Here is a 14,858-nt window from a genome sequence, read left to right on the forward strand (position 1 = left end):
TTTCACAATTTTTTTTGACCATCCCCAGTGATGAAATATCAGCAGGGAGATCTCATGTGACTTAGAAGATTGTCTGCATTGGGGCTGTTGTTTGTGTCATCAACACAAAAGACATAGAACTAACTCCCCAGACTCTTTCACAAACGCTGTCGGGGGAGACACAGTCTTCTCCTGAAAAGGTACCAATATGAGCAAGCATCTCTACTTTATAAGCAGCATGTTCTTCCATATGAGATTGTGCCTTGTGCTCATACTAAGAACAGCCATATGGCATCAGACCAATGGTCCGTCTAGCCCAGTATCCTGTCTTCTGCAGGGGCCAATTCCAGGTGCCCCAGAGGGAATGAAGAAAACAGGGCAACTATCAAGTGATCCATCTCCTGCCGTCCAGTCCCAGCTCCTGGGACATGAGGCTCTTTAGCTAGAGAATCCAAGTTGTGGAGAAAACACAGAGATAAATCTGAGCTGTGGGGACTGAATCCTGGTCATTAAGCCCTGGGAAATAAGAGGTCATTACTTCAAACTGCAAACATCCTGGAGTTTCAGGTCAGTGCTATTTCCCCTGCTGCTTCTGCTTAGCACTGATTTTGCTCCTTCCATCCAGGATTACCCACCTTTACTGGTTATTTTTTTCATTTTGATTTTTATTTTGTCCCAGTCCCAACCTTATTTTGCATTAAGTAACATATTCTAATCTATATACAATTCTCGATGCATTCTTACACCATGCTCAATGCTGCAGCATCTATTAGAAGTCAAGACTTGAGTCTGCATGGCTGTCCAATTTGTGTAATCATTTACCTCTGCATCAAGTGGTTGTAAAACGCTGTTTGCAGTGTGTGGGCATGGAGAAGTCTTGGGAGCTTTGCACAAGTGCAAATAACTAAACACCCCTTACATGGCTTGCTCCTGGCTTTCACAGTGACCTGGATCCATATATCTCCTGCTGCCTTTGGATGGATGGATGGATGGATGGATGGATATGGTGGGATGGATAGAGGGGTGTGTTTGGGGATGGATGGATGGATGGATGGATGGGTGGATAACTTGAATTTCCATGGCATTGATTCTCCTCTCACTTTATCAGATGGAAATTAGTAACTTTAGTGAAGATAATTGAGTTACAGTGGATTGTGGTGTAAAGCCGGACAGAGAGGGAAGTCAGGCATATTAAATTGCCAAAAAGGAGTATTATTTCACAGTGCTGCTGCACTGGAGCTGTTAACTGAAGGAAGAATCTGGCTGGAAAGTTTATTAACATTTCAGCCATCTTTGAACAAATGATTTGTAAGACCACAGATTTGAATAGGAGTGTGTGTGAGAGAGAGAGAGGCAGAGACAGAGAGAGAGAGAGAGAGAGAGAGAGAGAAATGGAAACATGTTTGCAGTGTTTTTGTGCACTCAATCAGTATGTGTCTCCCTGCATGAAATCTCCTGTAGAATGAAACCTAGAACTATGCAGCAGGCAGACGTCTTTCAGTTATTCAGAGTAATCAGTGAGCCAGGACTACTTGTAGGTTTTCATGATCAGACCCCAATGTGGTCTGGCTGGCAGTGGGACCCAGGGACATCAAGCTTTGTCATTCTCATCCAGGCAACAGGGAATAAAATCCACTTGTTACCTGCTTGCACCTGTACTAAACAGAGGAACACTGCCCTCCTTTTACAGAACAGGGAGATCCAGGCTGATGCACTCACAACTAGTCGCTGATTTTAAGTGCCTCTAGTTCTGGGTGCCTAGTTTGTGACACCGGGGGCTAGGTGTACAAAGGAAATTAGGGACCTAGGAAATCTCTGGGATTCACAAAGCCCAGGTTTCTTATGCAATGAATGGAGAGACACAGGCACCTAGGAATGGGACTTGTAGAACCCAGCATGCTATGCAGCTCTCTGCCTAAGGTAGCCAATGAGAGATGCCAAGGAGATGGGTGTATCCTAATCCCCGCCACTCTCACAGAGTTCAACACCTAAATCCAGACTGCAGGGAGGCGCCTTTCTCTGCCTGGGAGCCTCAGCTGTGAACTCTTTATTGGAGTCAGGTGCCTGCGCCATTTTTGCAGGAGGAGGGCCTTGCTCATAACTGTGAGGCCAGTATTTAGGGCACTCACCTGGAGTGCAGGCAACCCTGACTCAAGTTCCCCCTTAGCCCGCTTGCAAAAGGCTCTGCTCAGTTTCAGGTTTGTGTCCCAACCCTTGGGCTATGGGCTATCCTGACATGAGGTTTCTTCATTCTTTTCTGCTGAAGTTGTTCCAGTATGGCTAAATAATTAATAAATAAATAACCCAAGGTCTGCAACATTCCAGATGAGCACCCTAACCACTGGGCTGAAAGCTAGGAGGAGGTCTTTTCCCCCACCCAACTATCCATTCCCAGTGGTTTCTTATGGAGTTAGGTGAGCTCTGAGCATGCTGACAGATCAGGCCTCACAGGTGAACTAGGTGGAGGAATGCCTGGCTGCCCTGGTTCACACATTGCTCTGGGGCTTAGGTGTCCTGATACCTAGAGTGGGCATGCTCAGAGGAAGAAACAGAGGACCCTAGGGAGATGGTACTGCAAAAACTTAGGTGCCGAGTGAGTTCAGAGGCCTATACAGTTCAGGAGCATCTGAGTGGGGGGGTTGTGAATCCCACTGGGGTCTAATTCTGGGATTTAGACACCTAAGGTGACAATTGGGTGTCTAAGTCCCTTTGTGTATCTAGCCCCTTGAGCCTGATTTTCTAAGCCCAGTCAATAGGAGCTATGTGTTTTAGTCACACTGAACATCAAACAAAAAGGGTTTTATGTTGGCCATCCAAAAATGGGGGCACCTAGGACCACCGGCTACTATTGAAAATGTTTGTCTTGGGCTATATATGTATATACTGGTGGATCCTCCAAGCTAACCAGTGAATGAATGATTTTATTATCTCTGCAGATGGAAAACAACAGGCGGACATGGATAATAGGAACCATTCAGTTGTGACACGGTTCGTCTTCATGTCTTTCTCTGAATTCTTGGAGGTGCAGGTCTCCTTTTTCTTTTTGATGCTGGTGTTGTACCTCATCACCTTGGTGGGCAATGTTGTCATCATCACAATCACAGTGGTGGACCCTGCCCTTTGCTTCCCCTTGTATTTTTTCCTCCGGAACTTGTCCTTTCTGGAAATCGGCTACACTTCATCCGCCATCCCCAAGATGCTTGTGAACTTCTTTTCCAAAGACAAAAGTATTTGCTTCCTGGGCTGTGCCACAGAGATGTATTTCTTCACCTTCTTGGGGTTCACAGAGTGCTGCCTGCTGGCCATCATGGCATATGACTGTTACATGACTATATGCCACCCTTTGCGCTACAGGACCATGATGAGCAGAAGTGTGTGTCTCCGGCTTTCGGCTGTGTCTTGGCTCATTTGTCTGCTGGTGGCATTAGGGCAAGCAACTTTCATATTCATTCTGCCCTTTTGAGGGCCCAATGGTCCCAACCATTTTTTCTGTGACCTGCCTCCACTGCTAAAGCTGGCTTGCACATACACCTACAGGAATGAAATTTCTATTTACACCATCTGTGTCCTTTTCATCATGGTCCCCTTCCTACTCATCTTTGTGTCCTATGTCCATATCCTCTACGCTATCCTCAGGATGCCATCAGATACAGGAAGGAGCAAACCTTTCTCCAACTGCTTTTCCCACCTCATTGTGGTGACATTGTTCTATAGGTCCTGTATCATGACGTATTTGAGGCCCAAATCCAGCTAGTCACTCCACATTGACAAACTGTTTCCCCTGTTCTACACAGTGGTGTCCCCAGTGCTGAACCCTGTGATCTACAGCTTGGGGAATAAAGAGGTAAAAGAAGCCCTGAGAAGAGTTATAGTCAGAAAAATATTCATTTGAAACCTGTAAAAATATTGTTTTTCAAATGTTCTTGTGGTGGATTTGGAGCTGCCTGTAGCAATGTATGAATTCTGTATGTTTGTATATTGTAAAGATGTTATTTGTATTCACACATTTGGCTAATACAAGAGCTCAGTGGCCAGGAACTACCCAGGAAGAAGCACAACAGCCAAGATAAGAGCTCCTCAGTAAACACCAAGGACAATTCACTGTGATATGCTACCTCTGCCCGCCCATGGTAGGCCTTCCAGGCCAGCTTTCCCAGGACTGAATCCTTCCCTTACAAAGGGAAGAAGATCAGAAGTCTGAGGGTTTTTAAAGAGACACAGTCTCTGAATAGAAGAGAGGCTGGTTTGGTGAGAAGGTCTAGATGCAGAAACTGCCCTCCAGACATCAAGGAAGCTTAGCCTGCTGAGGGGCTCTGCATTTAAGTAAGATAAATGTGTGTAGGCCTTTTGTTGTTTTAATCCTCTCCTATGTTGTGCTCTTACTCTTCAAGTCAAACAATACTTTGTTTTAAGAAGGCTGTTTTGGATCACTGTATTTACGACTGGACACAACTCCCCGAGGGGTCCTGTGCTGGTAGTGAGTCTAGTTGGATTGCCTGAGCAATCCTGGTTGACACCCATGGTACTGTCACCCAAGGACGTGCTCTGGGCATGGGACATTCACAGGACTCCACCCCACGGTGGTGAACACTTGCAGTCTGACACCTGGACCACTCAGAGAGCTGTGATAATTCTTCTCTTTTCTCTCTACCTTCTTACTTTTTTCTGTCTTCTTTTTTTTATTTCTTTTTTCTTTTTTCATTTCTCTCTTTCTCCCCTTTTTCTATCCTTTCCATTATTTTCTTTCTTTCCTTTTTTTCTTCTCTCCTTTTCTTTACCTTTTCTCTCCCCCTGTCCTTTTCACTTTTCCTTTTAAAGGAGTGGTTATCATAGAATCATATAAATGTAGGACTGGAAGGAACCTCGATAGGTCATCTAGTCCAGTGCCCTGAATGGAGGCAGGACGAAGTATGATCTAGAACAGTAATGGGCAACCTGCGGCCCGCAGGCTGCATGCGGACCATCAGGATGATATAATTGTGAGCCACAAGATATTTGACGATGTTGTCTGTCTGCAGACAACCCCCTACAGCTCCCAGTGGCCACAGTTCGCCATTCAAGGCCAATGGGAGCTGCAGGAAACAGCCAGGATGGGCAGGGATGCAAAACCATAACTTGAAGTGTCCCTAGCCACTGTTTGCCAAAAGCTGGGAATGGGCGATAGGGAATGGTATTGATATTTGTCCTGTTCTGTTCATTCTGCCCTTGATATTTGTCCTGTTCTGTTCATTCTGTCTGAAACACCACCGGAAGACAGGATAGTGGGCTAGACGGACCTTTGGTCTGACCCAGTATGGCCGTTCTTATGTTCTTATGACTAGATTAAAGCACCCTAGTGAACTTTTAGTGCCTGACAGCAAACTCCACGTGTACACTTAATACTCAGCAGGGGAATGTGTGGTAGATTGACTCTTCAGCTTGCCATGAGCTAGAACTAGACATTCCCTGAGATACATAAGCTGAAAGTTTGAAAGCCACCCTGGGGGGATTTCAACAGGGAAAGGGAACATTTTTTTTCTTTCCAAGTTTGTGTGTATTTGAGTATGTGATTCTGACAAAACCAAAAAAAACAAAAACCACCCGACATCTTCTGCTAGAAAAAACATGGAATAAATGTCAAAATTTTCTGGGAGGGTGAGGTGTGGGGCTGAAGTCATTTTTCAAACAATTCTAGTTCTGAGCCAAAATATTGTGATATGAATGGTAAGCACTACCTTCAAATGCTGAAAGCCTCTGAACAATAAGATTCATTTTTTTCCAAACACAGAGAAAAAGGACAGTTGTGAAATTAGAAGCTCCTGATACTTTTTCCTTACACAGAGAGCAGAGCATGTGCATTCAATCCAGATGATAATTGTTAAGAAAGAAAGAAAGAAAGAAAGAAAGAAAGAAAGAAAGAAAGAAAGAAAGAAAGAAAGAAAGAAAGAAAGAAACTCTGTTTCACCACAGACTGTAAATATGTGCCTATGTTTACTATATGATTAGTCTAATTGAAGTCCTTGGTCGTATTTACATGCTAATGTTTCAACACATTTTTAAGTGTCTTGCTGTATCTGGACCATAAAATCTCTAGGCTAGCATGAATACATTGTGTTACCTGCCCTGCAGTGACCTTGAAGTGACAGACCCTGCTGCTCACCCGTAGACAGACAGGAGATTTCCAATCCTGTACAGTTATAAGACACCATCACATGCACCCTACACAGTGTTTAAACCTTAGAATGTCAGACCCACCATGCAGTGATTGGAGCATAGGGATCAGCACTGGTTGTGGGGCAGTGAGAAGGTTCCACTCTCAATTTGGCCAGAATAAATATAAAAGTTCAGGGAACTATTTCTGATGCTGCTCGGATGCAGCAAATGAGACCAAGTCCCCTGGGTAGCATCCAGAGTCAGTTTCTAACTTTGCTAACAAAGTCCTTTGGAAAATGAGTGAGCAGCAATGTAACCAATGCCCTCTACTCTGTCACTCCGCTGGAGGTAACTGGCTACCAGTACATAGGCAAGTGAGGAGAGACTGATGGAAAGTTCTTCTAAAGACATCCAAGTGTTTTCAAAAGGAGGTCAAAGAAGGGAGGAGGCCAGAGTGTGTAGTGCAGAAGAATGTGCCACTGGCATTGTGGAGTAATAGGTCTTGCTCTGTTGTGTCTTTGCATCTGAAGAAGGTAAAACTCTCTTGTTCATTTTAGTGAGAATTCTTTATAATTCTGGCTGTGTAAAAGAAGAGGCTGAGTTACCATGCCTGGCATGTGCAGTAACTTTCATATTCTCACCCTTGGTCATTGTAAAGTTCTGTTAGTCAGTTAAATACCTGATCTGAGATGTTTGACTCAGCTTTGGTAGTCATCTTTTATGGCCCAAGCCTAGAAAGCTGATGCCCATGAGTAAGTCACTCATGTGAGTAAGCCTGTTGAGATCACCTGACTGGTGTTACACATTTGTGTAAACTTTACATCATCTCATATCGTTGTTATGTGCAATTCACATTTGATAGAAAAATATAGGCCAAAGCTAGTCAGTATCTATGTGATGAAAGTTTCTTTTACTGGAAAATGCTGATTTGTTGAAAATGAAAAAAAAAATGTTTTGACTAAACTTTTGTGAGGAAATTTTGAAAATTGCAGCTGATGACGCAAAGAACCCAGGTGTTCACACCCTACATACTTTTGTACCAATCTTTGTACAAAATGTGCCCTGTCAGCTATCATTTGAACACTAATAACTCACTGCTCATTAATCTTCTTGTATGATGTATGGACTCAGCTTATATTAAGAGTTATGGATATGAGCTAGAATTGTGGCTAAAGAGTGTTTGATGCAGGCATGGCCAGGGAGTTGGCAAACAAGTCAGCTCTAAACAAAAGAATGCAGATTTTCCTCAGTTTACATATAGGCAATATACAAGATCATCTAGCTAACAAGGAGTGGAGATTGCAGGAAACAGAACAAGAGATTACAAAGACAAGGGAAGCAGCACTTTGGGGCTTCTGGAAGAGATCTTGGCTAGGGTGTGGGGGCGTCAGACATCATCTTGCTGGAAGACTGTGAGTGAAGAAAATCATCTTGAATTGAGGCTGTACCTTGCTAGATTAAGTTTTAGACTTTTAAATGTTTGTTTTCGCTTTTCCTTGCTTGTAATCCTTTCTAATTTTCTCTCTGATACTTGAATAAACTTAAAATCCTATCTGGTTTTGTTAATACATTCAATGGACTCTGTGGTTGGAAATTCCTCCAGGAGAGAGCATGGAATTCAGACTTCACAGTCCTTCCAGTCTTTGGGTTGAAATTCTAAAAACAGAGTCTGTAAATACTAATTATATCAGCATTGTCTGGTGGCAAACCCTCCTCTCCATTAGTAACTGTCAAAAAAATAATATACTAATCAGGTTAGACATCTAGCTCCCAAGGAAAGGCAATGGGAGTTAGCTGCTTAACTCACTCAGTTCATGTCTACTCTACAAGCTACATTGTGGAAGATCTCCACCTGCGTGCACACACTTACAGTAGTGTGGGTCACACTAGCGCACTAAATAAGTCTGTGCAGCCAATGCTCTGCCATTAGATTTCAGAGCACGAGCTCCAGCCTATGCACAATGCCTACACTGTTATTTTTAGCACACAACCTACTAGCTTGAGTCTGTGGACATGGGCTGGGAAGCTCGCTTTCAGTTGCGGTGTAGATATGCCCTTAGATACGTCTTAAAACCTCACCGGGAGCTCAATCCACCAAGGAAGTTAGGCACTTAACTGCTATTTTGGGTGCCTAAGTAAAAAATGTAGATCTCTGCTCAGCTAGTGTCTAGATTTCAACCAGCGGGCATACCCAGTGATGCCTCAGTCCTGGGGAGAGTCCAAACTAGGTATTCCCCAAGCTATCTTGTCTGTAGACCCTGATCCTTAGGTGTGGCTTGAGGTCACCAGATAACTGTCAGTTCAGGCCTTTTACAAAATGCATCCTATAGCCAAATGGTTAAAGCCCTCACCTGAGGTAGGGGAGAACAAGATTCTAAACCCTATTGTACCTGAGAGAAGTGAGGACTTGAACGCAGGGCGTTCCCTAGCCTATAAGCTGCCCTTATCAAGGGCCTACATGCAATGTTGGTTGAGGGCTTTTTCAGTCTGCCCTGTTGAAGCTATCCCCCCTTTATATGAAATAGCTAATGAGAATCTGTACCCTGGATGTTAAAGGACAGGACAATCAGGGCCAAGTCCCTGCGCCAGTAAATAGTTAATTGTTCTATATAAGATGGAACAACTTCATCAGGTCAGACAGAGAGAACCGTTGCCCAGGGGTTAACACACTCAGTATGTGAGATGGTGGGCTACAGCTGTTGTGAGATGCTCCAGAAGGACATCTGAGTCCAAGTGTTTCAGTTTTGGAGTGTTTGGTTTCTCAGTGCAAAAAAATGTGGAAATGCTCCATGAAAAGCCCCTTTTCACATTTTGGTGCAAAACAGTTTGGATGGGAAATTCTTGACCTGCTGTATTTGATTATAATTAAGTAGCTGGTGCGCTGTGCCCAGGCTTTCCATGCTGACCTGCACTGTCTCAGTTTCGTTTTGCTCCTTCTGTCCCTTTGTTGCGCCCTCCTGTCTTATGTCTTACCCTTATACTATACGATCTTTGGGGAAAGGACTGTCCCTTTGTTATGTGTTTGCACATTGACTCCCTGATTTATGACTGGGCCTCCAGACCCATAAACTTTCACTACAGAGAGGAACATCATGATTATCTAGACTGACCTCCTGCACATTGTAGGCCCCAGAACCTCACCCACTTACTCCTTTAGTAGGCCCATAACCTCTGGCTGAGTTACTGACATCCTCAAATATTAATTTAAAGACTTCAGGTTACAGAAAGTCCACCATTTACTATAGTTCAGGCCAATATATGACCCCATACCCCATGCTGTAGAGTAAAGTGAACCCCTCACCATAGGGTCTTTGTCAATCTGACCTGGGGAAAATTCCTTTCCCACCCCAAATCTGGCGATCAGTTAGACCCTGAGCACATGGGCCAGACCCACCAGCCAGACAACTGGGAAGAATTCTCTTTAGTAACTCAGAGCCCTCCCAGTCTAGTGTCCCTTCACTAGCCGTTGGGGATCTTTGCTAATACCAGTCATGGATGGGCCATATGTCATTGTAAGTGATCTTATTTTACCATCCCCTCCATAAATTTGTCAAGGTCAGTCTAAAAACAAGTTAGTTTTTTGTCTCCACTGCTCCCCTGGGAAGACTGTTCCACAGCTTCACTCCTTTAATGGTTAGACACTTTCATCTAATTTGAAGCCTACACTTATTAATGGCCAGTTTATATCCATATCTTCTTTTGCCAATATTAGTTCTTAACTTAAATAACTCAGAGCCCTCCCCATCTGGCGCCCCATGTCTGGCCATTGGGGAGATTTGCTAATAGATGCCTGGGTATAATATAAAAATCCTCAGTCTAGAATTTTATATAAAACACAGGTCAAGTGAATTGTCTCATTAGACCAACCTCACACTTGGTAAGGCAATTCACATCTTTTAATGTAATTATACCTGCTCCTGTATTTTCCACTCAATGCATCTGATGAAGTGGGTTCTACTCCATGAAAGCTTATGCCCAAATAAATGTTTTAGTCTCTAAGGTGCCACAAGGCCTCCTCGTTGTTTTTGCTGATACAGACTAACATGGCTACCCCTCTGAAACAGGTGGCAAGGTGGCTACAGATAAATCTTATTTACAAATGTGTTTCTGTGACTATATACTTGGATGGGTCACCCTAAAAGATGCTATGTTCAGGGCAAACTGCAAGGAATAGGGCAGACAATCCTCCAAACTGGTGGTTTATTCTATAATTAGATTCACCAAGACAGTAACAAAACACCTCCTGCGATAGGACTGTGGTTACCAAGAAGCCAGATACAGTCCCCTTTAAGCACCTCAACCCTTGATTCCCATATAGACAGTCAAGTCTAATATAGTGAGTGGTTATTGAAAATAGATTCACCATATGTTAAGTCCACCAGTCCCAAAGGACCGGACACTGATACCTAGATCAATATGAGATCTTACTCGAAAATCACCCCAGTGTCAACTCTTTTGGAACTAAAACTACAGGTTTTAATAATAGAAAGGAAAAAAAGAAAGAGAATTGCAGTGGTTAATAGATCAATACACATACAGATATATGAAAACTCCTTAGGTCATTTCATAGCAGAGATGATGAGGCTTCTGATTTGTAAAAGTCTCTCTGGAATCAATGTAAAAAGTTATAATCCAAAAGGTAGTAGTCCTGGTGTAGAGTTTGTTTGAATTCTTCCATGAGAATTCCAGGGTAAATCCAGAGTAAACCTCGAGACCTCAGTCATGTGGCTTAGACCTTCTCTGTCAAAGTTTAAACAGACCTGAAATAGTCCTCTAGCAAGATGATAAGCCTCTGGACAGAAATCTTCACAGCAGGACTTTCCTCGGATGAAGAATAGGCAGTGTATACTGTAGCTTAGAAGCTAATCTTCTGTTTCCTGTGCATACCCAGGTAAACTAGCTTTATTCACATAAGAAAATGAGCCATTCAAACGATCAAGATATTTCATTATAGCATAGATAATTAAGCTGAAGACAATGTAAATAATACTATTAGTTCCTACAGTATCGTACATCTTTGATCTTTGTGTCAATAAAATACAATAATGATTGTCAGTTAGGGTGATCAGACAGCAAGTGTGAAAAATCGGGATGGGGCTGGGGGGTAATAGGTACCTATGTAAGAAAAAGCTCCAAAAATTGGGACTGTCCCTATAAAATCAGGAAATCTGGTCACTCTATTTTCAATATAAGTAGGTTGTCTTGATTACATTTCAGTGCCTCTTGCTAAGTTGTTGTGGGTCACATACAAGTTGACTAGACTGTCAGGGTCAAAGCCATGTGTCATCATGAAAGACTGAGTAACAACATGAATAAGAGAAATGGCATCGTGATGAAGATGCATGTTTCTCCACATACCCTCCTACTTTAAAAACACACACACATACACACAAAACTCTTGTTAACTTTTCAGTGAAATAATATTTAATCATAGCATTAAAATGAAATAAAATGAAAATTGAAATAAAATAATTAAAAACTATATTATCGTAAATGTTTAAAATAATATATGCATAGTTTTGCATCCTAAGGAAGTGCCAAGAGTGGGATATTGTTAAGTTTACTTAATTTTCATAACTAAATAACTATCATCCCTGTGACAGAATTTAAATAAAGATTTTTAGTAATTTTTGTCTAAATAATTTGCATTGTAAGAAAACTCACATAAAAATAGATTACAGACAAGTAAATTAAGAAGAAATTAGTTCATGGGGAATAACAATACTGTACAGAACTCTCATGTGAAGAACGAATTTTACATTAAAAAAAAGTAAAAAGATGTATCATAGCTCTCTAACTGCTTTAATCCTTTTTAAAAAATAGTGTTAGTTTAAAAATGTTATTTAAGCAATTCGTTCTTTGTACACACCTAGCCCATGATTGCGCCTCCTTGCTATTATTTATAATAATAATAGTAATAATAATAATAATTTAACATAAAATTATTGAAATGTATTGTAAGTTGATCTCCTGCACAGACATTAGAACAGTTCATAAACAAAAACCTAGCCAAATCTAAAACATTCCCCAGATTAACTAGGTATTTCATTTCTCTTTTAAACACAATGGCATAAGGGGGAAAATAACTCACATTGGGCTTTATTAAGAGGAAAAAATCTTTGGAATTATCAAAATGGCTATACTATTAATAGAGTGAACTGACATCATAATTAAAAAGTTTTCAGATGTAATCAGTCTCATTAAAAATTCAGAATCGGAAAAGGTAGAACTTCCTCTCTCTCTCTCTGTCTTTTTTTTTGGGGGGAGGAGGGGTATCAGGAGATACACAGCCATCTCCGATGAAGGATACAAAGATAAGGAGGCATCTAAGCTTTGTAAACAGAGTGAAGGCAGCATGTTCCAAGTGAGATCATGAGACCGGCTTGTCCTTTGGTGGTAGGTGGGCATCAAACTTCTGAAAGTAATTGAATCGTTTGAACCTGTTTGAAGGAAGTATTATTCTTCATGCCTCTGCTTCATTGCATTCATATGGTCCTCGGCAGCCATGGTTAGACAGATACCTTATGGAAATTAGCAAACTCATTCCTTGCTTTCCTGCCATAGGATTTCTCGATGTTCCATAGCTCAGGATTTTGTTATTTTTTTTTTTTTTTATTTAGCACATTTCTGAAGAGCCCCTTTTCTTGAATGGAATAAACTCAATGGATTATCTGTAAATCACTGTGGAGGTGGATATACCTGAAAAGTAAGTAATTCATGATTGTGTCACATTCGCAGTAGCTACACTGTTTTATTTTTGGTGACAAAATAGTAGTCCGTCTTGGGTGGGAAGACAAATATGTTTATAATGGACAGGGGAAGGAGAGAGAAATCGACTCTGTGGTGGAGTCAGATGATTAGATGTAAGGACATATGAGATCTGATTCTGTTGTCTTTTAAGCCAATTTTACAGCAAAGCTATATGTTGACCATTATGGAGATACAGTCAAATAACATGGGAGTGAGTATCAGAGGGTAGCCGTGTTAGTCTGGATCTGTAAAAGCAGCAAAGAATCCTGTGGCACCTTATAGACTAACAGACGTTTTGGAGCATGAGCTTTCGTGGGTGAATACCCACTTCCTCAGATGCATGTCATGCATCTGAGGAAGTGGGTATTCACCCACGAAAGCTCATGCTCCAAAACGTCTGTTAGTCTATAAGGTGCCACAGGATTCTTTGCTGCTTTTATGGGAGTGAGTGTGAGCAGAATCAGTCTTGCTGACTCTAACAGAGGTACTCTTGGTTTACATGAGGGTCAGGGAGAGGAGAAAACCATTGAGTTCAATACATATTTTCATATTCTATTCAATTCTATTTTAAATAGTTTTTTGTACTGTACTCCTCATCCCATATCCAAGCAACTTGTAGTAGTTCATTAAGGAAAGTGACTTAACATCTGTTCCTGATGTACACTGCTCTCAGCAGAAGTAAAATTTCGACTCCTTTTCTCCTCTTTCAAGTGAATATCAACCAAGTGATCTTTGGACCTCAATCGGGCAAAACCTTTTCTAGCTAGAAGACTAATTGGCTTGGATTGGTTTGGGCTGAACTCTTGTGAGGTTTTCTGCCACTGTGAATGGTGAAATGGTCATGAGAATGGCTATTGTAAAAATGTAGGAGCTTGGTTGTTATTGAATGTATTCCCACCTAACTTGCAAAAAACCTCCAAACCTTAAGTTTTCACATCTATCTATCTATCTATCTATCTATCTATCTATCTATCTATCTATCTATCTATCTATCTATCTATCTATCTATCTATCTGGCTGGCTGGCTGGCTGGCTGTCAAGTGATTAAAAAATTAATCCTGATTAATTGCACAATTAAAAGCATAAATCATGATTAATCGCACAAAAATCACACTGTTCAACAATTATAGAATATCATTTGTTTAACTATTTTTAGTGTCCACATTTTCACATATATTGATTTCAATTACAACACAGAATAGAAAGTGTGCAGTTCTCACTTTATATTTTTTTATTACAAATATTTGTACTATTAAAAAAAGGAATAGTATTTTTCATTTCACGTCATACAAGTACTGTAATACAATTTATCATGAAAGTTGAGCTTGCAAATGTGGGCTTATGTACAAAAAATAACTTTATTCAAACATAAAACAATGTAAAACTTTAGAGCCTTCAAGTTCATTCAGCCCTACTTCTTGTTCAGTCAGTCATTCAGACAAACAATTTATTTACATTTACAGGAGATAACACTGCCCGCTTCTTATTTACAATGTCACCTGAAAGTGAGAACAGGTGTTCACATGGGACTATTTGTAGCTAGTGTCTCAAGATATTTACGTGCCACATGTGTTAGAGATTCATATGTCCCTTCATGCTCCAACCACCATTCTAGAGGACATGCGTCCATACTAATGAGGAGTTCTGCTTGATAATGGTCCAAAGCAGTGCAGACTGACGTATGCTCACGCTCATCATCTGAGTCAGATGCCTCCAACAGAAGGTCGATTTTCCTTTTTGGAGGTTCAGGTTCTATAGTTTCCACATTGGAGTGTTTTTCTTTTAAGACTTCTGAAAGCATGCTCCACACCTCATCCCTCTCAGATTTTGGAAGGCACTTTGGATTCTTAAAGCTTGGGTTGAGTGCTGTATTTATTGTTAGAAATCTCACACTGGTACCTTTTTTGCGTTTTGTCTAATCTGCAGTGAAAACATTTTAAAATGAGCAACATGCTGGTTCATCATCCAAGACTGCTATAATATGAAATATATGGCAA

At 41.3% G+C, this 14,858-nt stretch overlaps 1 pseudogene; it reads left to right on the forward strand.

Annotated features, from left to right (window-relative positions):
* Window positions 1-2,935: 2,935 nt before the first annotated feature.
* Window positions 2,936-3,871, forward strand: LOC115638342 (annotated as a pseudogene).
* The last annotated feature ends 10,987 nt before the right edge of the window (window positions 3,872-14,858 follow it).

The sequence above is a fragment of the Gopherus evgoodei genome, chromosome 21 (genome assembly GCF_007399415.2).
Source record: "Gopherus evgoodei ecotype Sinaloan lineage chromosome 21, rGopEvg1_v1.p, whole genome shotgun sequence".
In the NCBI taxonomy this organism is placed as follows: domain Eukaryota; kingdom Metazoa; phylum Chordata; order Testudines; family Testudinidae; genus Gopherus; species Gopherus evgoodei.